At 44.2% G+C, this 23661-nt stretch overlaps 1 protein-coding gene across 1 annotated transcript in view; it reads right to left on the bottom strand.

Moving 5' to 3' along the window:
* The window catches only part of LOC135319384 (CUB and sushi domain-containing protein 2-like), a 104788-nt gene that overhangs the window by 30127 nt on the left and 51000 nt on the right, over positions 1-23661 (bottom strand). The gene's annotated exons all lie outside the window — the stretch shown is intronic.

Here is a 23661-nt window from a genome sequence, read left to right on the forward strand (position 1 = left end):
TGTCTGTCGTGGAGTCAGGAGTCGGAGAAGAGTCCAGCCTCGGGGAGAAGTGGGCTGGCGATAGTCACATGGAGCCCTGGCCTAGGGAGCAGGGCAGGCTGGGGCTCAGCAGGCATGGACCACATGCACCTCAGCACAGCAGGCACCCAAGTGTCCGGGGTCCCTGGATCCTGGGCCCAAGATGCTCAGCCCTGAGTCACCCTCTGCTAAAGATGGGTTCTCTCCACAGTCAGGCTGCGGCAAGATGGGTTGGGGTGTGGGGAACAGCACTGTCTGCGGCTGAGCAGCAACGGGAACAACGGATAACGATACTGAATAATCAAATTAGAAACATCACAAATTCCCAGAAACAGAGTGCAACGACTCTGCTCCGAGGGACCAGCGATTGACGGCATTGGCAGGCTCCTGGAGCCTGGATAGATTGATGGAGAAAGTCGTGCTGGCTCCATCCACCAGTGACAAAGGCATGTTCGAGGAGGAGCAGGCTCCCGGGAACTGGGCCCCCAGTGGGCAGCCGGGGAAGGCTGGCCTTAGGGGATGGGCTCCAAAACAACCCTGCTCCCTCACACAGGACTTCTTTCAATGACTCACAGCTCTGGGTAGCGATTAGAGGGGAAAATATTGAGAAACACATGTTTACTCAATTCCTACACTTGATCGGAATGAAACATGCATCATTAGCCATAAAAGCAGGATTAAGACAACAAAGCATTATTTGCAAATGATCCGCAGTCATGGACACAGACATAAACATGTGCAGAAGATATAAATCTGGGCAAGAAACGCCTGGTTCTATTGCTCCTAAAACACAGTTCTTACATCCAGCCTGGATTCATTTGTGTCTGCTCTTCATTCTTACTTGCTTCCTCTCCATTTAACAGACTCTATAAAGGATGGACCAAAGATGCAGACATAAGCTACTGATACTCTGCCTTTCTAGGGAGCCAGGGTCCCTGGAGCTGCCGGGAAGGCTCAGAGACCACCCTGAACAGGCCATGAGCCAGCAGCAACCACATCACGGGGATCTTCATGGGGAGGTGCAGAATCTTGCCTTTCCCTGCCCCCTGGATATGCAGAATCTGAACTGGCACTTTCCCCAAGTCCCCAGGTGACTTGCATTCACGCTCAAGTTTGCTAAGCACCCATCTGAACAAGTGTGTCAATCTTTTAAAGCCCTGAGGCCCCTTGTGATCCACAGAAAATGATCACTTCCTTCTTTAATGAGGTTTAAAATTTCAAAATAAAATGAATACAAACAAATCAAAGGAATGGTTATTCTGAAGATGCTTTTGAAACTGCACGTCTACCTCCCCTCCGGCTCCTTCCTAGAATATTTGATGCAACATCACTTCTCTCACTCCTGGGGTCCAGGTAGAGATGGGGAGGCATGTCCCTAGGTGGAGCATCACTGATCTATAGAGCAACAGTTTCTGCTGGACAGGCAGGGTATCTGTGGCCCAGAGGGGGACATCCCTGGGAGCCCCGGCGTCTGCACTGATTCTTCCAGAAGCAGGAAGCTTGGTGCCTCGTGAGGCAGGGAGCCCCACTTCTAGAGAGATACTAGAGTTCCATGTGACCTGAAGTTTGCTCCCTTGTCCTTTCCATTTCACAGCCTGAGTGCTGCCATCTGATGTCAGCTTTTGAGTCCTCTCCCCAAGCCTTTGACAACAGCTATCATCTCCCCTAAGAGTCTCCTTCCTCCAAGTAAATACCCCGGAGTCCTTCAACTTCCATCTTGCAACATAAACAAAATCCCTCTCCATCCTGGTCATTCTCCTTTGGACCCACTTCAGTTTGTCATGGTCCCTCCATGGGCATGCGTGGAGAGCAACAGAGTTAAGTTTTTCCCTCTACATTGAACTTTGTATTAATTGAGAATGCATTCTTACTATAAAAATAAAACCACAATATGACAAAAAATTTTAAACAAAGATGACTAAATAATTTATAATCAATCCTAATGCCTATATTATTAGCAGGCTGCTGTCTTTCCCTGTAATCATTTCCACCCGGGTATATGTTCTTCCTTAGTGATGCACCCCATGCACAGTCAATTCTGTAGCTTGCTTCGCTTTGCTTTCTTAACTCCAACATTTTAAAATGCTGTGACAGTAGTGACGATCATCCTTAGCATCCCCTCCCAGTGTGTAACGGAGGGGAACACTCGGTCTCCTGTCCTGGCATGGTTTGGCCAGTTCGGAAGAAAAGAGAACGGTGTCTCCCACCCAGGCTCTCAATTGGCAGCCGCCACCGCACTCTTCATACTGTGTCCAATGGGGACCAAATGCCCTGAGGGTTTCATGAATGAAGCCCTCTCTTCCACCTTTTGATGGTGTTACCTACTTTGGGGGAGACCTAAATGCACATGGTATTCATTCATTTATTCATCCACTGGGCAAATATTTGCCGAGACCCACCCTATACCAAGCACGGCACCAGGGGCTGTTTTGCGATGGTGAGCAAGACGGCTCTGGTCTCCTGAGCTCACAGAGCTTCCGTGGGGGTACCTCCAAGAGGTGACGGAGCACAGAAAGGGGAAGAGACGGACGATCAGTGAGAACCCAACACAGGTTGGGCACTAGCTGTACATACACACCTCATCTGTTCTCAACAACTCTCCTGTTTTGCAGATGAGGAAAATAGGCACTTACCCAAGGTCCCAGGCTGGGATTCAAACCCAGGACTGCCTGACTTCAAAACTCCTTCTGAGTTCTCTAAATTCACACTGAGATGACAGGAGGCTGTCTTTCTCTCCTGCCCCTCCAAGGGCTCCCGCAATTGAAAAAGGCCATTAACAGACACTCCCAACAGTGTGCTTCAATTATTTCACAAAAGAAAGACAAAAATAACAGAATACCACCTGGTCTCACGGGCATGGTTACATTTGGAGAAAGGAGGGGAAAGGGAACTTTTCTACAGAAGCACATCAGCCAGGAGCCCGATTTAGACGGAAGTGTAATTTAGAGACCTTATTTTTCATTTGACCGGCCAGCAAACATTTGTGCAATTTAAACCTTTTCAGAAACCACTCTGACAACAAGTAACCAGGGGTTGACTCAGGCTACTTCTTATTACTACCAGGCTTTGAAAACTCCACCTCCCCCTCCATAATTACTCCAGGCAATCAGCACCAACTGATCAATCAAACAAAGGAAATTGCAGGTTTGAAGCTTTAATTAAATCTATCTGGCACTATCTAATTAAAGAAAATCTTTACTCTTCTACATACTCCAAAATAGAAGGAACCCACTCCTTTGGGGTTGTGCAAATAATCTGCCATGTCGAGGTTGTCACCTAGCTTACGTGGGGGAACAGCACAGCAGAGAGAAGACAGTCATTCCATTCTCCTGTCCTTTTTGCCCAAATTCAGGTAAATTCTAATACTGGCGGGGTGGCGGGGAGCTGTGGAAGCGGGGTCACATTTCTTATAGTTTCCCTCTCATCCATCGTGGTCCTTTAGGCTGGATGGCTCTGTGCTTAGGCTGCCTTCCTTCCACCCCCCATTGCATCATCATCTAGACGCCTGCAGGGCACTGACAAAAGAGCAGGGATAAAAAGCTGAGAACTCGGCCGCCTCTTGTTGACATTGTACTTATTCGTCATTCTGAACCTCATCTTTCTCTCCTGCAAAATGGGACCCAAAAAGAAACTCATGCAACTGTTGAGAAGTAAACAACACAAGGTGCCTGGGAAGCTCAAGCAACCAAACAGAATAGGGAGGAGCAGTATTACGTAGTCAAAGGGGGGTGTTTCCAAGCCTGCCTTCGTCTGCAAGAACTCCTCTGGTCTTCATTCCTCCACTAAACAAGGGTCTGGGCAGCTTTCTCAATTTATCTGCGGACAGGGATGAGTTTCTGTTATGAGTGAAATACAGCTGGACTCTTGGAGCCAGAATCTGTCACCTTTCCCCTTTGCTGTGTCAGATTTATGTAAGAGTAGGATCCACCTTGTCTGGGATGTGTGGCTGCCAGACTTTGGAGAAGAGAGAAGTTGAATGTGCTGCTACCAATTGGCCAGGGGATCACAAAGCCCTCAGATCACCAGTGGAGAGCCCTTTGGGACAAAATATCAAAATGGAAAGGTGGAGCCAAATGGATACCCTTCCTTCCCTGATAAGGCTTCTTGATAAGACAACCACTGCTCATTAAGGGATGAAAATGGTGATGGCGATGGCGATGGGAAAGACCAAATCAGGAGGGGCCAGGGAAGAGGAGCGTGCTGACACAAACCTACAGGCAGGATTGAAGACACAGCACTGCCAGCCTCCAGCCTCCAAGATACTCAGGGGCAACATGAGATCAGAAATCGCTTCTGTGACTTCACCAGCCTTCTCTGCCTCGGTCACATTACCCTGGGCACCTCAGTCAGCACAGCTCTACGGGACAGAAGCCATAACTTGTGCCTGAGTGTCTATCATGTCACCTGAAGTTACCAATGAATACTTATGTTTCCTCTTCCTTCAGTTCCCATAATAAAACCTGTGAGGCCCTGGGAAAGGGAACACAGGTAAGGCTCATAACCCAACACAACAGGTGCCGTGGAGCCACCTGAAGATGAGCGGAGACACCAAGGACACCCTGTTTCAGGGTTTTACTCGAAAGTCCCCTTCTCAGTGACAGCTTCCTTGGCCACCCTATTAAAATTTTACCCCTTACACTTCACACTCCTTCCCTGATGTGTATTTTCCTCATAGTGCTGATCTAAGTAACTTTGAAAATTAGAGGAACCTGTAAGACTAAAGGCAAAAGATCTATACATAATCACTGTCCTCTAGTTGAAAAGTTGTTTTCCATGGGGTTCAGGTTAACAATTCTGAAACCACTGTACCTGTACCCTGGAATTAGGCCAAAAGAGCCTAAGGAGACAGAAGGACTAAACATTACGTGGCATCCCGGATGGGATCCTAGAACAGAACCAGGATGTTAGGCAAAAACTAATAACGAATTTACTAGGGGATGTGAATAAAATACGGACTTACGGTAATAATAACAAATCAATATTGGTTCATTAATTGTGTCAAAAGTACCAGACACATGTAAGATGTTAATAATAAGGGACTCTGGGTGAGGGGTATTACATAGGAATTCTCTGTACCGTCTTCACAAGTTTTCTGTAAACCTCAAACTAGTTCTATTTATTTTAATTAAAAGGTCATTCTTTTTTTTTTTCATTGTAGCACATATTAAAAGTGATTTTTTTTTAAGCTTTTTTTCTTTTTTTATTGAAGTATGTTCAGTTATGCTGTGTCAGTTTCTGGTGTACAGCATAATGTCCCAGTCACGCAAATATATATTATATACATGTATTCATTTTCATATTCTTTTTCAGTAAAGGTTATTACAAGATATTGAATATAGTCCTCTGTGCTATACAGAATAAATTTGTTTTATATCTATTTTCATATATAGTGGTTAACATTTGTACATCTCAAACTTACAAATTTATCCCCTTCCACCCCCTTTCCCCAGTAACCATAAGATTGTTTACTATGACTGCAAGTCTGTTTCTGTTTTGGTGATGAGTTCATTAGTGTCCTCTTTTTTCTTTCTTTCTTTTTTTTTAGATTCCACATATGAGTGATACTATACAGTATTTTCTTTTCTCTTTCTGTCTTACTTCGCTTGGAATGACGATCTCCAGGTCCATTCATGTTGCTGCAAATGGCATTATTTTATTCTTTTTTATTGCTGAGTAGTATTCCATTGTATAAATATACCACAGCTTCTTTATAAATGAGTATTCTTTAAAAAGGGTAAAAAGAAAAGATCCTTCTAGCCCCGGTATTAAGGATAGACTGAAGGTGACAGAGACAAGAGCAGGCAGACCAAGCAGGAGACTGTTGTGATAATTATAGCAAAAGATGATGGTGGCCTGGACCATTGTGGTGACAGTGGAGGGAGCTGGAAGGGATGGGCTTTGGAGAGGACAATGATGACAAGAAGACTAACATTTAACGAGTGCTTACCACATGTGCAGCATCTTCTACACACTTTATGCCTTGTAGGGTAGTTGAATCTTCACAACTTCCCTGAAGAGTAGGTACTATTAAAATCCCAACTTTGTAGATATAGTAACAGAGACTTAAATTGAAGTGACTTCCTCAATGTCACACAGCCATTAAGAGGCAGACTGGAACTTGAACACAGGCAGGCTGGCTCCAAAGCCCCTCTCCTAACCTCCACATCACACATGTGCTCAGCTAGGGATGCAGGCAATGGGAGAGGGATACGGACTACCAGAATCACATTTTGATGCCAAGAAGAATCCACCAAAAGTCAGGAACACACTAAAAAGCTGCTTAAAAAAAAATCGTACTTTATGAGTCAATGGCCTAATTTTTAGGCACAAAGGCCAGAGCATCCAGGCCTATCATCTCCCTAAAAGCAAACAAGACCAAGTGCCAATTCTGGAAAGCTAATGGGCTCTGCTATCTAGAATCCTCACCTACCTCTAGGTTCTAAAATAAATTTCTAAATGCCCAGACCCAGAGCTTGCAATAGCTGAGGAAATAGCTAACAACAGTGATAAATAAACCCCAGACTCTTGGAGGTCCAAGAGTGTATACAAGTTTATGCCTCACTTATCTGAAATACAGTCAATCAGTAACAGTCGGGGTAGGGGTGGGTTCTACTTCACACAGTCATCCAGGCATTCAGGCTCCTTACATCTCCTGTCTCCAGGGAAAGGGACAGAGCAGATTACAAGGGAGCTTTTCTGGACCACACCTGCGAAGGGTACACAATGCTTTATTCACTTTCTACTGACCACTAAGTTACACGGCCCCACCTAGATGCAAAGGAGACTGAGAGATATTGCCCCTGGCTGGGCGGCTACTTCCCACGGAGAACGCTGCCCTGTGGAAGAGGAGCAAGAATGATGGCAGACAGTTAGCCTCCTCTGCCACAGTGCTTATCAGGCCCTGGAAGATAAACCCTTATGCCAAAGACAAACGGTGAAACTGTTGAAAAGGCCGAGAGCGGTACCTGAATAGGGCAGGAATAATCCAAGAAGATCAGCAGTATTTTATGGCCCTTCTACATACTTCTCCGGCATCACTCAATCACACAGTTTAAGAACTGGAAGAAGCTTTGGCGTCCTCCTGGCCTTCAGTCCTCAATTTGTAAGTCAGGAAAATGCAGCTGGCTCTGAGAAGGGACAGGACTTGGTGAAGGTCACAAGTAAACCAGTGGCCGCGCTGGGATGGAACCCAGGTCTCCTCGCCCCAGTCCTGGCGCTTGGCACCTCCTCTTGTGGCAGCTCAGATCCACCCAAGGGAGCAACAGCTTGGCTCTCTGCTCACGTAAAAGCTGTGAATCAGCTTTTATGTTTACTTTAAGGGAACGAGGAGCTCAGTACTCAGGAGGTGCTTATTTGGGTACCATTTCTCCTGAGAAATGGACCAAATGCTAAAATTGCAAGTCCAAATCTGCCTCTACCCTGAGGACAACATCCCCGAGTTACCAGGGCCCCTTGCACCTTGATTTCTGTTGCCCCAAAGGTTCAGGGAATAAGAGTTGAAAATAAAGAAGGGGACATGTTCCTATTTCAGGAACACCTCTGTGGGCCACCACTTCTAAGAAAGGGGCAGATGAGGGTCAAGGGGAAGCCAACTCTGTTCTGGGGTAATATTGCATCTTTGACAACACCTGGTGACACTGTGGGCAGGACTGATCATGGGGAGGGATGTAGGCAGCAAAGCCTTTTGGCCCAAGACTCAGGCTCTGCGGGGCCTTAAATTTTGGCTGCTATTAAGTAGCGGACTTGGCAAATGATGGAGGTGAGTCTTTGCCACAGCGTCACTTTGACCTTGAACCACAGGGTCCTGCTGTGAATGGAGAGATTGCTCAGGACCCCAACACTGCTGCCCACCTGGCTTTGTATATCACCCGCTGCCAACCCCTCCCCCACCACATCTGCCCAAACCCGATCTTTGGCATTAGGGGATGGAGCACGTGGCTGCCCATGGGTCACTGCAGTTGGTATCCTGAGCCCTGAGCCCAGCAGACCCTGCTTCCTCCCTTCTGCAGCCCCCTTCATCCCTGATGTGGTTGTGCCCACTTGTGTGAACATGGGTGTCAAGCAGATCTGGGGTCTGAATTCAGCTGCCCCAAGGCACATAGCCTCTCTGAGACTCAGTTTCCTGAGCAATAAAAATAAAGATGATAATTCTTACCTCCAAGTAAGAATCCGAGAAAATCATGAAGACCAAATGAGATATGGTACATCAAGCATCTGGCACTCAACAGATAAATATTTATTCCAACCCTCCTGACCCTCCTCTAAGTCCATCTAAGTTATCAGAGCTCATAGTTCAAGGGGATAAACAGAATGTTTCCCCTAAAAGCCCTAGAGTGTATCTTGGCCCAGTAAAGCCCCCCAGGAGCTCTGGGCCCACAGGAGGGGTCGGCGATCTCATTGGGGACCTCAGCAGGCCCCTCAAAGCTTGCCTGGAGAGATATCATCAACCAAGCCAACTGCGGTAACCCAGAAAGACAGGCTGCTGTCCTGTGCCAGGCAGCAGCCCCCCAGGCCTTGGCCTCTGCTAACTCTTTATTAATCATAGATAACTTTCCTGATTAAATAGGAAGCTCCTACCAACAGGTTTGCCTCCAGATGGCAAATTTGCCCACATTTAGGATGAATCAAACATACTTACTTTTCAGATTTTAGGGGTTTGATAAAATCCATAATGTCTTTGGCCTCAAGCCCTCTTCCTATTAATTCTTAAACCCTTGTGTGTTTCGAGGGTAATTGAATCCATGTTTCTAATTAGTTTACACTTAATTCATCAGAACAATTTTTAAAGGGCTGATGGATGCCCCAGTAAGCCTCATGGGCAGTTTAATGAATCTTTATTTAAAAAGAAATTGGACACATACCAAACTGTTAACAGTGGTTACCTTCAGGGAGCAGGGCGAGGACAAGGGCCCAGCAAAGGAGATGCTCGCATTTCTTCACTCTAGACATTGCTGCACTGCTCGACTTTCTTAAAGCAGTGAGTTCCTGTTACTTTTACTATTTTAAAGAAATAGCTTGAGAGACGGAGAAGATGGCGGAGTAGACGCTCGCAGGTCACCCTCTCCCACAAATACACCAAGACCCACATCTACAGACCCACTCAGCCAACCAGAGCACCTGTGGAACTCCGACAGAACATTGCCCTCTTCAAAAGATAAACACGCCAAAAATCTGGCAGGAGAAAAGGAAAAAAGAAAGAACAAAAGGCAAAGCAGTGCGGGACGCCCGCGGGGAGGGAGCGGCAAAGGAGGACTGGCGCTCGCTCGCTGGGTCTCCCCTCTCCAACTGAGAGGCCAGCGGGACGGAGGGGGAGCCTCCGAGGCTCGGATCTGTACAGAGCAGCCCTTGACTAACAGAACTAAGTTAAACGGGCACAGAGCGTCCCCCCGACACCCAGCCTGAGACGCGGGCCGGCAGCCGCGGGCAGGGCCAGGCTGCACAAGCCGGGCGGAGGACGGAAGTGGTTGCACGGAGACAGCCCCGGGGGAACGCAAGGGGCTGCGCGCCGTGGCTGTGGGTGCACAGGGCAGAACAACCTGGGCCCTCCATAAAACAGCAAGGTTGATGTGCTCTCGGGGGAAGGGTGCACACCCCCATCTCTGAAAACCCGCGGAAAGTTTTCGGGGGAAGAGAGGCGGGGCTCAGACACAGCTGCCATATCCTCCGCGCTGAGCACTCAGGCGGGGGCGGGGGCGAAACCTGCATCCGCACCGAAGGGCTTAGCAGCCTCAAAGGCCAGGCTGAGACTGGCCTGCAGCCCGGGTCAGATAGGATCCTTCCATCCTGGTCCCTCAGAGAACTTGCTCCACAAAGACAAACAAGGAGCTGGGTTTTGGCTCGGAGCAGGGACAGGGCTGATCCCTCGGTCTTCCCGAGCCCACCCGCGGAGCGCCGACCAGGGCGGAGCGTGCAGCCGCACAGAGAGCGGAACTACCGGCGGTGCAGGTAGAGGGAGAGCGGGGCCCCCCCGCCTTTCGGGCAGGAACACAGCCCCTGACCGAGGTGCTGGGAGGGGGCACGACCCGCCCTCCTACCCGGCCAGTCTGCAACATCTGACTGCGGCATCCGGAGGGGCAGCGACCCGCCCGCCCACAGCAGAGAGCTGCACCTGACCCAGTGTTAGGAGGAGGCGCGATCTGCTTGCCGACAGGTGCTGGGAGCAGCACAGAAGAGGGCGCCAACGGAGGGCCTCTGAAAACAGCAAGCTGAGCTTCCAAAACAGGACGAAGACAGAAAGACTTCACATTAAAAGCACACAGACTCCAGGAGAACACCGACAAACGCCCCCCCCCCTTTTTTTTTTTAAATCTGTTTTTACCTGTTCTATTTTCTATTACTCTCTTAATCTTTACTTCTTAATTCATTTCTATTTCTCTTGGGTTTTGATGTCCTGCTGTTGATTAGACACAGGTTTCAAATACATCTATTGATCTCTCCCCCCCCTTTTTTTGTAAGGGTTTTAAAAGGACGTCTCAACCCGATTAATACTCTGCTTCAACTCACTCTTCTATTATTCATTATACACTGTTTTCAAACCCTCTTTCTCCCTTCTTTTAAAATTCTTTCTCTCTCTCTCTTATTTTTTTTTTCTTTTTTCCCTAAGTTCTATTCCTAAATAGGCATCAGATAGATAAAATCCTTAAGGACCAAAATAAACAACTGATACTCCATAAACCACAGTGCCAAAGAGGTATGAGCAAGATGAAGAAGCAGAAAAACCTTTCCCAATTAAAAGAACAAGAGAAATCCCCTGAAAGAAAGATCAACGAAATAGACATCGATAGCCTACTAGATCAAGATTTCAAAAAAGGAGTGATCGAATTGCTGAAGGAATTAAAAGAGATAGTGTTTAGAGATATAAAATATGTCAAAAATGAAATTGAAGCTATAAAGAAGAGCCAAGTAGAATGGGTAAACTCATTGACAGAGATGAGGAATGATCTAATAGCTGTGCAAAGCCGACTAGATAATGCAGAGGAACGAATTAGTGATCTAGAAGACAGGGCAATAGAAAGCACCCATTCAGAAGAACTACAAGAGAAGCAAATAAAAAATAATGAAAATAGCCTAAGGGACCTATGGGATAATATAAAGCGTCCCAATCTTCGCATAATAGGGGTCCCAGAAGGAGAAGAAAGATCAAAGGGGATTGAAAAGGTTTTTGAAGAAATCATGACTGAAAACTTCCCAAACTTAAAGAAGGAATCAGATATCCAAGTACAGGAAGCTCAGAGGGTCCCAAACAGGAAGAACCCAAATAGACCCACACCAAGACATATCATAATCAAGATGGCCAGAGTCAAGGATAAAGAAATGATTCTAAAGGCAGCAAGAGAAAAGCAAAGAGTAAGTTACAAGGGAACCCCCATAAGGCTCTCAGCTGATTTCTCTACACAAACACTACAGGCCAGAAGGGAGTGGCAAGATACATTCAAAGCCCTGAATGAAAAAAAGATGCAGCCTAGGATCCTTTATCCAGCAAGGCTATCCTTGAGGATAGAAGGAGAAATAAAGAGTTTCACAGACAAAAAAAAAAAAAAAAAAAGCTGCAGGAGTTTAGCAACACTAAACCCATGCTAAAAGAAATATTGAAAGGGCTATTCTAAATAGAAAAGCAGCAGGATGCTACAGAAATGAGAAACACACAACTGGAAAGGTGATAACTCATGAATTACAAATAAAGTAAACATGAAATTATAAAAGAAGACATACAAATCACTGAGAGTGGGAGAGGGAGGCAGGGAAATATAGAATATTTTTTTCTTTCTTTTTTAAATTTTTTTAACAGTAGGATGGGTTTGAGATCATGTTACTATCAGTTTAATAAAAACAGTTATAGTAATGGGTTGATAGATTTACAAAAAAGGGTAACCACAAGCCAAAAATTTACAAAGGAGTCACAAAAATTAAATAAAATCCATGATAATACAAAGGAAAATTACCAAACCACAAAAGGAAGAAGAAGGGAACAAAGGGGATATACCAATTCAACTGCAAAGATAAGTTCAAAATGGCAATAAACACACATCTATCATTAATTACTGTAAATGTTAATGGACTAAATGCTCCAGTCAAAAGACACAGAGTGGCAGACTGGATAATAAAGCAAGAACCTTCAATATGCTGCATACAAGAGACCCACTTTAGGGCGAAGGACACATATAGATTGAGAGTGAAAGGATGGAAAAGGATATTCCATGCAAATGGAAAAGCCAAAAAAGCAGGTGTTGCAGTACTGACTTCAGACAAAATAGACTTTAAAACAAAGGCCATAAAGAAAGATAAAGAAGGACATTTTATAATGATTAAAGGAGTGATACAAGATGAGGATATTACACTCGTTAATATATATGCACCCAATATAGGAGCACCTAAGTACATACAAGAATTACTAACAGAGATAAAGGGGGATATTGATGGGAATACAATCATAGTTGGAGATTTTAACAGTGCATTAACATCACTAGACGGATCTTCCAGACAGAAAATAAACAAGGCAACGGAGAAATTAAATACTACAATAGAAAAACTAGATTTGGTGGATATTTTCAGAGCATTACACCCCCAAAAAATAGGATATACATTCTTTTCAAGTGCACATGGAACATTTTCCAGGATCGATCATGTACTTGGGCACAAAAGAAACCTCAACAATTTTAAGAAGATAGAAATTATCTCAAGCATCTTTACTGACCACAATGCCATGAAACTGGAAATCAACAACAGAGAAACAAAGGAGAAAAAAAGGAAAGCATGGAGATTAAACAATATGTTATTGAAAAAACAATGGATCAATGAGGAAATCAAAGCTGAAATTAGAAAATACCTTGAGACAAATGATAATGAAAGCACAACCACTCAAAACCTATGGGACACAGCAAAGGCAGTGCTAAGAGGGAAGTTTATAGCGATACAGGCCTTCCTCAAAAAAGAAGAACAATCTCAAATAAACAATTTAACCCACCACCTGAATGAATTAGAAAAAGAAGAACAAAAAGCCCCAAAAAGCAGCAGAAGGAAGGAAATAATAAAGATCAGAGAGGAATTAAATACAATAGAGATTAACAAGACCATAGAAAAAATCAACCAAACCAAAAGCTGGTTTTTTGAAAAAGTAAATAAAATCGACAAACCTCTGGCCAAACTCACAAAGAAGAAAAAAGAGAGAGCACAAATTAGCAAAATAAGAAAGGAAAACGGAGAAATTACAACAAACAAAATAGAAATACAGAATATCATACGAGAATATTATGAAAAACTATATGGAACCAAACTGGATAACCTAGAGGAGATGGACAAGTTTCTGGAAACATACTGTCCACCAAAACTGAATCAAGAAGAATCTGAACACTTGAACAATCTGATCACTAGAAAGGAAATAGAAATAGCAATTAAAAACCTCCCTACAAATAAAAGTCCAGGACCGGACGGCTTCACTGGGGAATTCTACCAAACATACAAAGAAGAACTCATACCAGTCCTTCTCAAACTCTTCCAGACGATTGAAAAGGAGGGAATACTCCCAAACTCATTCTATGAAGCCACCATCACCCTGATACCAAAACCAGGCAAAGACACTACAAAAAAAGAGAATTATAGGCCAATATCACTGATGAACATAGACGCCAAAATCCTCACCAAAATTTTAGCAAATAGAATCCAACAACACATAAAAAAGATTATACATCATGACCAAGTGGGGTTCATCCCAGGGACACAAGGCTGGTTCAACATACGCAAATCAATCAGTGTAACACATCACATCAACAAGAGAAAGGACAAAAACCACATGATCATCTCAATCGATGCAGAAAAAGCATTTGATAAAATTCAACACCCATTTATGATAAAAACTCTTGCCAAAGTGGGTATAGAGGGAACATATCTCAACATAATAAAAGCTATATATGACAAACCTACAGCCAGCATAGTACTCAGCGGTGAAAAACTCTAAAGCTTCCCACTAAAATATGGGACAAGACAAGGCTGCCCACTATCACCACTCCTATTCAACATAGTCCTGGAAGTCCTAGCCACAGCAGTCAGGCAAGAGAAAGAAATAAAAGGGATCCAAATTGGAAAAGAAGAGGTAAAAGTGTCATTATATGCTGATGACATGTTACTATATATAGAAAACCCTAAAAGGTCCACACAAAAGCTACTAGAGCTGATTGAAGAATTCAGCAAGGTAGCAGGTTACAAAATTAACGTTCAAAAATCAGTTGCATTTCTTTACACTAACGATAAATCAACAGAAGAAGAAAGTAAAGAAACAATCCCCTTTAAAATAGCACCCAAAGTAATAAAATATCTGGGAATAAATCTAACCAAGGAGGTGAAAGAATTATACACAGAAAACTATAAACCATTGATGAAGGAAATTAAAGAAGACTTTAAAAAATGGAAAGATAGTCCATGCTCTTGGATTGGAAGAATCAATATTGTTAAAATGGTCACACTGCCCAAGGCAATCTACAGATTTAATGCAATCCCTATCCAATTACCCAGGACATATTTCACAGAACTAGAACAAATCATAATAAAATTCATATGGAACCATCAAAGACCTAGAATTGCCAAAGCATTACTGAAGAGAAAGAAAGAGGCTGGAGGAATAACTCTCCCAGACTTCAGACAATACTATAGAGCTACAGTCATCAAGACAGCATGGTATTGGTACCAAAACAGACATATAGACCAATGGAACAGAATAGAGAGCCCAGAAATGAACCCACAAACTTTTGGTCAACTCATCTTTGACAAAGGAGGCAAGAATATACATTGGAATAAAGACAGTCTTTTCAGCAAATGGTGTTGGGAAAACTGGACAGCAGCATGTAAAACAATGAAGCTAGAACACTCTCTTACACCATACACAAAAATAAACTCAAAATGGATGAAAGACTTAAACATAAGACAAGATACAATAAACCTCCTAGAGGAAAACATAGGCAAAACATTATCTGACATACATCTCAAAAATTTTCTCCTAGAAGAAATAAAAGCAAGAATAAACAAATGGGAGCTAATGAAACTTACAGGCTTCTGCACAGCAAAGGAAACCAGAAGTAAAACAAGAAGAAAACCTATGGAATGGGAGAAAATTTTTGCAAGTGAAACCGACAAAGGCTTGATCTCCAGAATATATAAGAGCTCATATGACTCAATAAGAAAAAAATAAACAACCCAATCCAAAAATGGGCAGAAGACCTAAACAAGCAATTCTCCAAGGAAGACATACAAATGATCAAAAAGCACATGAAAAAATGCTCAATATCACTAATTATCAGAGAAATGCAAATCAAAACTACAATGAGGTATCACCTCACACCAGTCAGAATGGCCGTCATTCAAAAATCCACAAATGACAAATGCTGGAGAGGCTGTGGAGAAAGGGGAACCCTCCTACACTGCTGGTGGGAATGCAGTTTGGTGCAGCCACTATGGAAAACAGTGTGGAGATTCCTCAAAAGACTAGGAATAGACTTACCATATGACCCAGGAATCCCACTCCTGGGCTTGTATCCAGAAGGAAATCTACTTCAGGATGACACCTGCACCCCAATGTTCATAGCAGCACTATTTACAATAGCCAAAACATGGAAACAGCCTAAATGTCCATCAACAGGTGACTGGATAAAGACGATGTGGTATATTTATACAATGGAATACTACTCAGCCATAAAAACCGACAACATAATGCCATTTGCAGCAACATGGATGCTCCTGGAGAATGTCATCTAAGTGAAGTAAGCCAGAAAGAGAAAGAAAAATACCATATGAGATCGCTCATATGTGGAATCTAAAAAACAAAAACAAACAAACAAACAAAAACAAAGCGTAAATAAAGGACAGAAATAGACTCACAGACAGAGAATACAGACTTGTGGTTACCAGGGGGGTGGAGGGTGGGAAGGGATAGACTGGGATTTCAAAATTGTAGAATAGACTACACTGTATAGCACAGGGAAATATACACAAAATGTTATGATAACTCACAGAGAAAAAAATGTGACAATGAGTGTGTATATGTCCATGAATAACTGAAAAATTGTGCTGAACACTGGAATTTGACACAACATTGTAAAATGATTATAAATCAATAAAAAATGTTAAAAAAAAAAAAAGAAACAGCTTGAAAAGAAAAATGGAATGAATTTTTTAAAAAGAAATGGAGTGAATGCAAATGAATCCAAAGCAGTGACAAGGCATCTTGGTGTGGGGAAGAAAGCCTGGTTTCTGGCCCTAGGAGACCCATTGTCCCCTCCTCCACTAGCCACTTAGCAGCTAAGAGATGCTTGCTTAACCTCTGCAAAGAAAATTCATACTCCCTATGTCATGCGGGAGTTGTTGAATCGTTACATAACATGTGTAAAGCCTGTTTAAGATCTTTTGGTGTGCCCCCACTTCCAAGGGACATGTGACAAGCTCCCAGCATGGCATATAAGGCCCCTGGTGATCTGATCTGGCCATGCCCCCACCTCCCCACAACACCCCACCCACAGTGGACCCTCTGCACCTCGCCTTTCTCCCGATTTTGCCTTGACCTGAGCACATAACATTCTCTTGGCTTAAAACACTCTCCCCACCCCTCCTCCTTCCACACACTATCAGGGATCCCTTCCTCCGGAGAGCACTCATTCATTCACTCCCTAAACATTTGTTGAGCACCTCCTATGGGCCAGACCTCGGAGATGCAATGGAGAGTAAAACAGAACCAGTCCCTGTAGTCAAGGGGCTTAGTCTTGTGAGCGAATGGGCAGAAATCGAAGAATCACACACATGAACGTGTAAAGTCGTGAAGGACGGATGTGCGGGACCTGAGGGGCATCACAGGTCAGTCTGCCCAGGTTGGAAAGCAGGGGTGTCTCAGAGCATTTCCCAAGTGAGAGAGTGACAGGTGAGCTGAGATATGGAAAGTGAGTGAGCAGTAACTAAGCAAAGGGCAGACGGAGGGAGGGCATCCTAGACCCACAGATCAGCATCTACAAATATCTCCCCAAGACTAGGTCAGGTTCCCCAGCCGTAGTCTCCTGGACTATCTTGCCTGCTTACTATCTGTCTCCCTAAAGAGACTGCAAGTTCCTTGAAAGCAGAGGCTGTCTTGTTAACTGCTATGGCTGTGTTCCTGGTAGGCATTCAGTAAACGTTGAATAAATGGCCATGAGTGAATGAGTGGATGAATGAATGTGTCTAGCATGGTGTCTGGCCCGTAAGAGGTGCTCAGGGGCATCATTTCTTCTTTCTCCTTTCCAGTGTCCTCCCTCTGTTTCAGTCCTCAACAAGAATGCCCCCGCATCCCCACAGGCCTGTCCAGCCACCTCCTGCCCACAAGAGCACATTCTCAAGGTACTCTGGGGAGAGCACCCTCCAAGGACAACCCTACGGATGTGCGAGACACATTTTTTAAGGAATCCAACAGGCAGGTCCTTTAGGGGCCTCTGCTGCAATACATAGCCATAAGAAGACAGTAAATCTAGCAAATTTGTGGATTTTTTACAACTTCCAAACAGGTGTCTAATGCCAGTTGAGTGAAATCTGCCACCAGCCCCATATGACTAAAACTGCATTCCACCTTAGGCTGGTGACAGAATGTGTATTGCCGGTAATGGAGGGAACGAGTTGCAGTGTTTCCCACCACTTGAGCCCAAATGTCTAAACTGAGGGATGCTTAGCTGTGCTTAACTGATGCAGTCATCACCCATGCCCTGTAAACCCGCCAACGCACAGTGATGTAGTTTATCAGCAGCATCTCCATAGATGATGTTTGCTCGCATTCCATTAGAAAACTTCATCCCACATTAAACCACAGTGCAATAGGATGCTTGCCAGCCCAGAAATGCCACCTAATTGTGCAAAAGCTGGGATGTGGGGATTGTTTCAGTAATTCATCCAGGCAGGGCTGACACTGCATTATCTGGGAGGCTCTTTGTTCTTTTCTTGCTAATTTCCAAACTCCTACAGGCTCCCCAGTCTTCAGGACCAGCTCCTGCCCCCATTTCCCACCCTGATCCATTATGAGAAGAATCTGATCAGCTTCTATTGTAAATTTAATTTCAAGCAGCCAGACGCTGCCTTCTGGCACCCTGGGATGTTGCTGCTTGTGACTAGCTTTAGATGAAATGTGAGATGCTTTCAAGAAAATGGCAGTGAACTCCTGGTGGAGAAAGGGAGTCGTTGGGAGATGAATGGCATCTGCACGTAGAACAAGCTGTGTGCAGTGTGCCTGCTGGCACCTCTTCGCTAACGATGCCAGGTGCAACAGCCACTACAGAGCATCCCTGAGAGTTCCCCATTTTGCAGAGGAGGAAACTGAGGCTCAGATGGGTTGACTCACTTGTCCAAGGTCCCTGACACAGAAGTAGGGTTAGCACTTATGTATGTCTAAAGGCCTTAGCTCCTTAATCACCTACCTTGGGATTTCTCAGCCTCAGCACCACTGGCATTGGTTGTTGGTGGCTGTCCTGTGCGGGGTAGGATGTTTAGCAGCATCCCTGGCCTGGACCCACTAGGTGCCATGGCCCCCCTCCAACTGTGACAACAAAAGTGTCTTCAGACATTGTCAAATGTCTCCTGGGGGTCAAAATCACTGTTCTACTTCATGTCTTATAAATTTACTGGGTTTTTGTGTGTGTCTTTTTGCTTTAATTGTGTTTTCCAATGTTTTTCTACCAACATACAAGTATTCCTTTTATTTATATCTCATCACAATTCAAAGCAGTTTGTGCACATTATTTAATGTAACCCTCACCAACCAATCTAAAGGTAGATACTGATATACCCACTTCATGGATGAGGATACTGAGGATATGAATCAAAGTGACTTGTCTATGCCAAGTGGCTAGTGAGGAGCTGGAACTCAAATTCACATCACCCACGTGCAAGATGTATATTTCACTGCATGGCTCAGCCACAGCCAAACATCGTAGAAGGACTAACTCCCAGCCTCAAGAAGCTTAGAATCTAACCAGGAGGGAAACTCATTGCTCACAACACAACCCACGAGCAAGCAGGTGGAGAAAGGTGAGTTTAAAGAGGTTGGGGAGTGAGGTGGGGTGGTGATGATTTAGCCTTTTGTTGGAATGCATCCATAAATAAAGGGGAAAGGATTGAAGGGAAGGGAAGAAATGCACAAAGAACAGAACTGAAAACTTAACACCTGTCAAGTTTGAGATAGAAAGTCCCAGTGATGCAGAGAGGACCCTGCTGCAGGCTTCCTGCCAGCCCTGCCCCACTGCTGGGCCACCGTGTGATCTGTATCGCCACCCACGAGGAATGACTTCTCCTTAGCCCACCCCCTTCTTCCGTGTCCATCCTCCATATCTGATCTAAAATGGATGGACCACAGAGGAAGTGTCGTGACAGGCGCCAAAGACCTCTAGAGCAGCCTGAGTTCCTAGGTCTTAAGAACAGAAGGAAGGACATGGAAGGATGCAGATAATGTTTACGGAGCACTCAGGGATGTGGAGCAGGTGGCTCACGTTCAACAACCCCGTAAGGCGGGTCAGTGTCACCTCCATTTTACAGATGAGGCTCAGAGAAGCCAAACCTTGCACAGGTCACAGCACAAATAAATGCAGAAGCCAGCTGTGTATAAATCTAGGCTTGTCACCACCGTGCCCTACTGTCTCACAGAAAAACACTGTGAGAGGAGGTGACCTTCCTGTTCTTGGAGATGAATGAAGAAAAACATCAGTGCACAAAATACCCTGGAGAACACATTTTACTGGAAACTGGAATTCACACCATGTTTTCTGCTTCCAAGCCAGACACCGTGGACTCATCCTCCATCCCTTCCTTTGTCATGCACCCACTCCACAATTCCCGTAAATCCTCGCTGAACTCCAGGGACCACACTTTCCCATAATATCATACAAACCCAGGCCATCTCCTCTAGCTCAGGCCACCACCATCTCTTGCCTGGCCTGGCAGCCACCAGTCTGGCCCCCACCCCAACGCATTTTCCACATTGCAGCCAGATTATACCAAAATCCTCTGCTTAAAAAGCTTCATGAGAAGGGCATCTACCAGATGCTTACAGCTAACAGCATACTTCATGGTGGAAAACTGAACATTTTAAGATCAGGAACAAAGTAAGGATGTCCACCTCAGCATTTCTATTCAATACTGTACTGGAGGTTTTATCCACTGCAGTTAAGCATAAATAAATAAACAGCATCCAGATTAGAAAGGAAATACTAAAACCGTTTTTATTAACAGATAATAAAAAAAAAAATCTATCTGCGCTATTAATAACAAGTCCAGCAAGGTCACAGGATACAAGATTAATACACAAAACTCAGTTGTATTTCTACATATTAGCAATAAATAATCCAAAAATAAAATAACTCTATTCACAATAGCATCAAAAAGAATAAAAATCTTAAGAGAAATGTCCAGATCAAGATGGAGAGCCAAGACAAAATGTTAAACTCCCCTAAACTCTCCTTCAATCTGACCTCCTAAATTCTCATGGAAATAATCTAAGGTATGTAAAAAAAGAGACTATATATGCCCAGGTGGGAAACTAGGAAAAAGAGACATGCATCTACATGCTACAGACACCAAAGAATTTCTACAAGATGCAGCAGTGGTGACACCTAAGAACGAGACCCACTAGACAGGATGTTAACAGAAAAATACAGCTTAAAATGTGCTCTCAAGAAGTAACATTAACCACTAGGGGAATAAAAATCATAGAAGAGGTAAAGAAAATTTGCACTTAAAGATGAAAAAATGGAAATAAGGAAAGTAAGGAAGGAAGCTTAAAAAGAGAAAGTATTAAATATTATATAAGAACAAACACAGCAGTTAATCACCAAAAAGTCTGAGTGAATTAAACTTATCTGTTAAAGAAAAAAATCTTCACAAAAGATTTAAAAACAAAAATCTAAGCGATACATATAAAGCAATGACATAGAAGTATTAAAAATAGAGGCATTGACAAGGATGGACAATAAATGCAAAAGAAAACAAAAGTGGTACTATTGGCGTCAAAGTAGAATTTAAGGCAAAAAAATGGGGGATACGGATAACTTTTATTTTGAAAAAACTATAATTCACCCTGAAGATCTGATGTTTAAAAATACATGCTGAAGAGTATAAACCTAGGGATAAAAGGAGAAATTGTCAAAAACAATAGTGAAAATGTGAAGACAACACATTGCTGATCCTTGACAGACATCACTTAGACAATGAATAAGAAATTAGAAAAATCAAACAATATTAATAACATGAATTTTTTCACCCTTCAACTGCAGAGTATATTCTTCTCAAATAGTCATAGAACATTTACCAAAAAATGATCTTATACTGAGAGAAAAAAGTCAACAAATTTGCCAAAATAGAAATCATAATCTGATCATAATGCAATACAACTAGATAATAATTTCTTGAGTATAAAAAATATTACTTGGAAAATTTGAGGGAAAAAAACCCCTAGAGTCAAGGAAGGAAGGAACAAAACTGCAATTAGAGACTGTTTCTAAAATAACAACTATCCATCAAAATTTATGGGATGTGGTCAAAGTTGTACTTAGGGAAAAATGCCTAAGAAATGTTTTTATTCTCAAACAAGAAATAGTGAAACTAATTCAATTCATGGAAACAACAAAAGAGCAACACCAGCCTAAGGTAAGTGGGAGAGAAGAATGAATAAAGATAAAGGAATCAGTAAGTTAGATAATAGCAAAGGAATAAAATTGATAGCCCTAGAGTTGGAACTTTGGAAAGACCCATAAAACAGGCAAACTTCCGGCAAGACTAATTGAGTAAAAAGAAGGAAAACACAAATGCACGGAGCAGATGCAAGAAAGGAGATGAGATCTCAGATACTGTGGAGGCAGAGCGCTTGCATGGGAAAACTGTGTAAGATTTTGAGACGAACCAAAATGAGCACATCAGTAAGATGACAGGGACAAGGGGCCCAAGCAGGGGTGACCTAGTGAAGGTACTGGGAGCCTTAATTAAACATGGCTGGTTGGCCAGCGTGGGCTGTGCCCTGGCTGGGAACATATCCAGGGCCTTCCCTGCCAGGACCATCTCCCTAGGTCATGGAAACCCCCACCCTTCCAGGCCAGAGCAATCCTCACCTCTGGGGTCTTGTACACTTCACTCTCAGAGCCAGAAAACCCAAGTGTCAGAAAATAGAGCTCTGACCACACATGCGCGGACCCTGCCTTAAGAGCAAAGAAAGCTGGAAGGTAACTTCAGCCATCTGCACCCCAACCAACTGCCCCCCTGGCCTGAACTGCCTTTCTGTCTTTCACATTCATCAGCAAGGGTCTATGGGGGTGCCCTACAGATGGTGTCACCTGAGCTGGACATCTGATGCACGGGACTCACTCCCATGGGCTTTCATTCAGGCTCATGGTTTTAAGTACTATCCAGTCCCAGTCTCCCGATTTTATATCTCTAGCCCTGATGTCCTTGAACTCTAAATTCACACATTCAAGCCCAGGCCTGCCTCCCCAGTTAGCATGTAACCTCCAGAAAGACAGTGGCTTTGTTTTGCTCCCTGCTGCCTCCCCAGCACCCAGGCCAGTGTCTGGGATGTAGTAGGTGTTCATGAAACATTTAGGGGATGAGTCAGTGAGGAGGACTCCAGTCCCTACATCCAAGTTTCACTGAACACCTACTGTGCGCCAATCACTGTGGAATGTCAAGGGTGGATGGACAGGCCTGGTCTTGTCCAAGAGGGGCTACTAGTCAGGGGAGTCCGAGAGGCCCGTCTCTGCTGCAGGCTTGGCAGTCTCAGCTCCGCACTGCCTGGGAGGGCAGGCAGTGAGCTGGAAGAGGGCTGGTGCTGTCCTGGGAATGCTGTTTATGACTCTGCTCCAAGAGTATCTCAGACAAAGCCTTGAGGTTAAGGGCTTGGCTGGGAACCGCTCATTAGTGCATCATCAATTAGCACCCTAGGCTCCCCAGGGCTTGACTGGTAAACCATTAACTCTTTGTCTCCCTGGGGAGCCCAAAGCCTATCCGGCAGGACCAGGACAAGACTGGTGATGAAGCATGGCAGGCCACCAGGGCAACAAAACCTGGAGGGCTGTGACTCTGGGATCTTTACCTTTGCCCCAGAAAAGCCTGCCCCTTCTGCAGAGGCCTCCTTCCCTGTCTCCCTCCTTGATATTTCGCCCTCTTCATAGTTTTCTCATCCATCAGTTGCCATGGGGTTGGAGACAGTGGGAACTTCCCCAAACTCCCAATTCTACATCCACAGCCAAGACCACACAGAGACAAATTCCAATAAAGCATTAATGGTTTTCGAGGACAAGATGCAAGTCCTAGTCACTATTAGCCTTCAACTCCCATCTGCTGAGCCCAAAGGAAGAAAGCATATTTCTCTGCGTGCAAACAGATATACCGACATATACACAAGATGCATGCAAAGTCAGTTTCAATAGAAGGACTTGCATTTCTCTACATGCATTCTATCTAGACTTGCCAGATGTCCTGCCCATCAATGTCCTGCCTACTGGGAACCTCTAAGCAGGAGAAAGGAGTGGGGAAATGTAAAGAAAGCAGAGGAGTTGAGGGCGGGCCTCATAAAACAGAGATCTTTGTTAATGACCATAAACCTTTCATCCCAACCGGCCAGTTGGTTCTTCTTCTCAGTGAGTCTGGCTCAGGGCCCAGCTGTCG

This window comes from Camelus dromedarius, chromosome 26 (assembly GCF_036321535.1).
Source record: "Camelus dromedarius isolate mCamDro1 chromosome 26, mCamDro1.pat, whole genome shotgun sequence".
NCBI lineage: Eukaryota > Metazoa > Chordata > Mammalia > Artiodactyla > Camelidae > Camelus > Camelus dromedarius.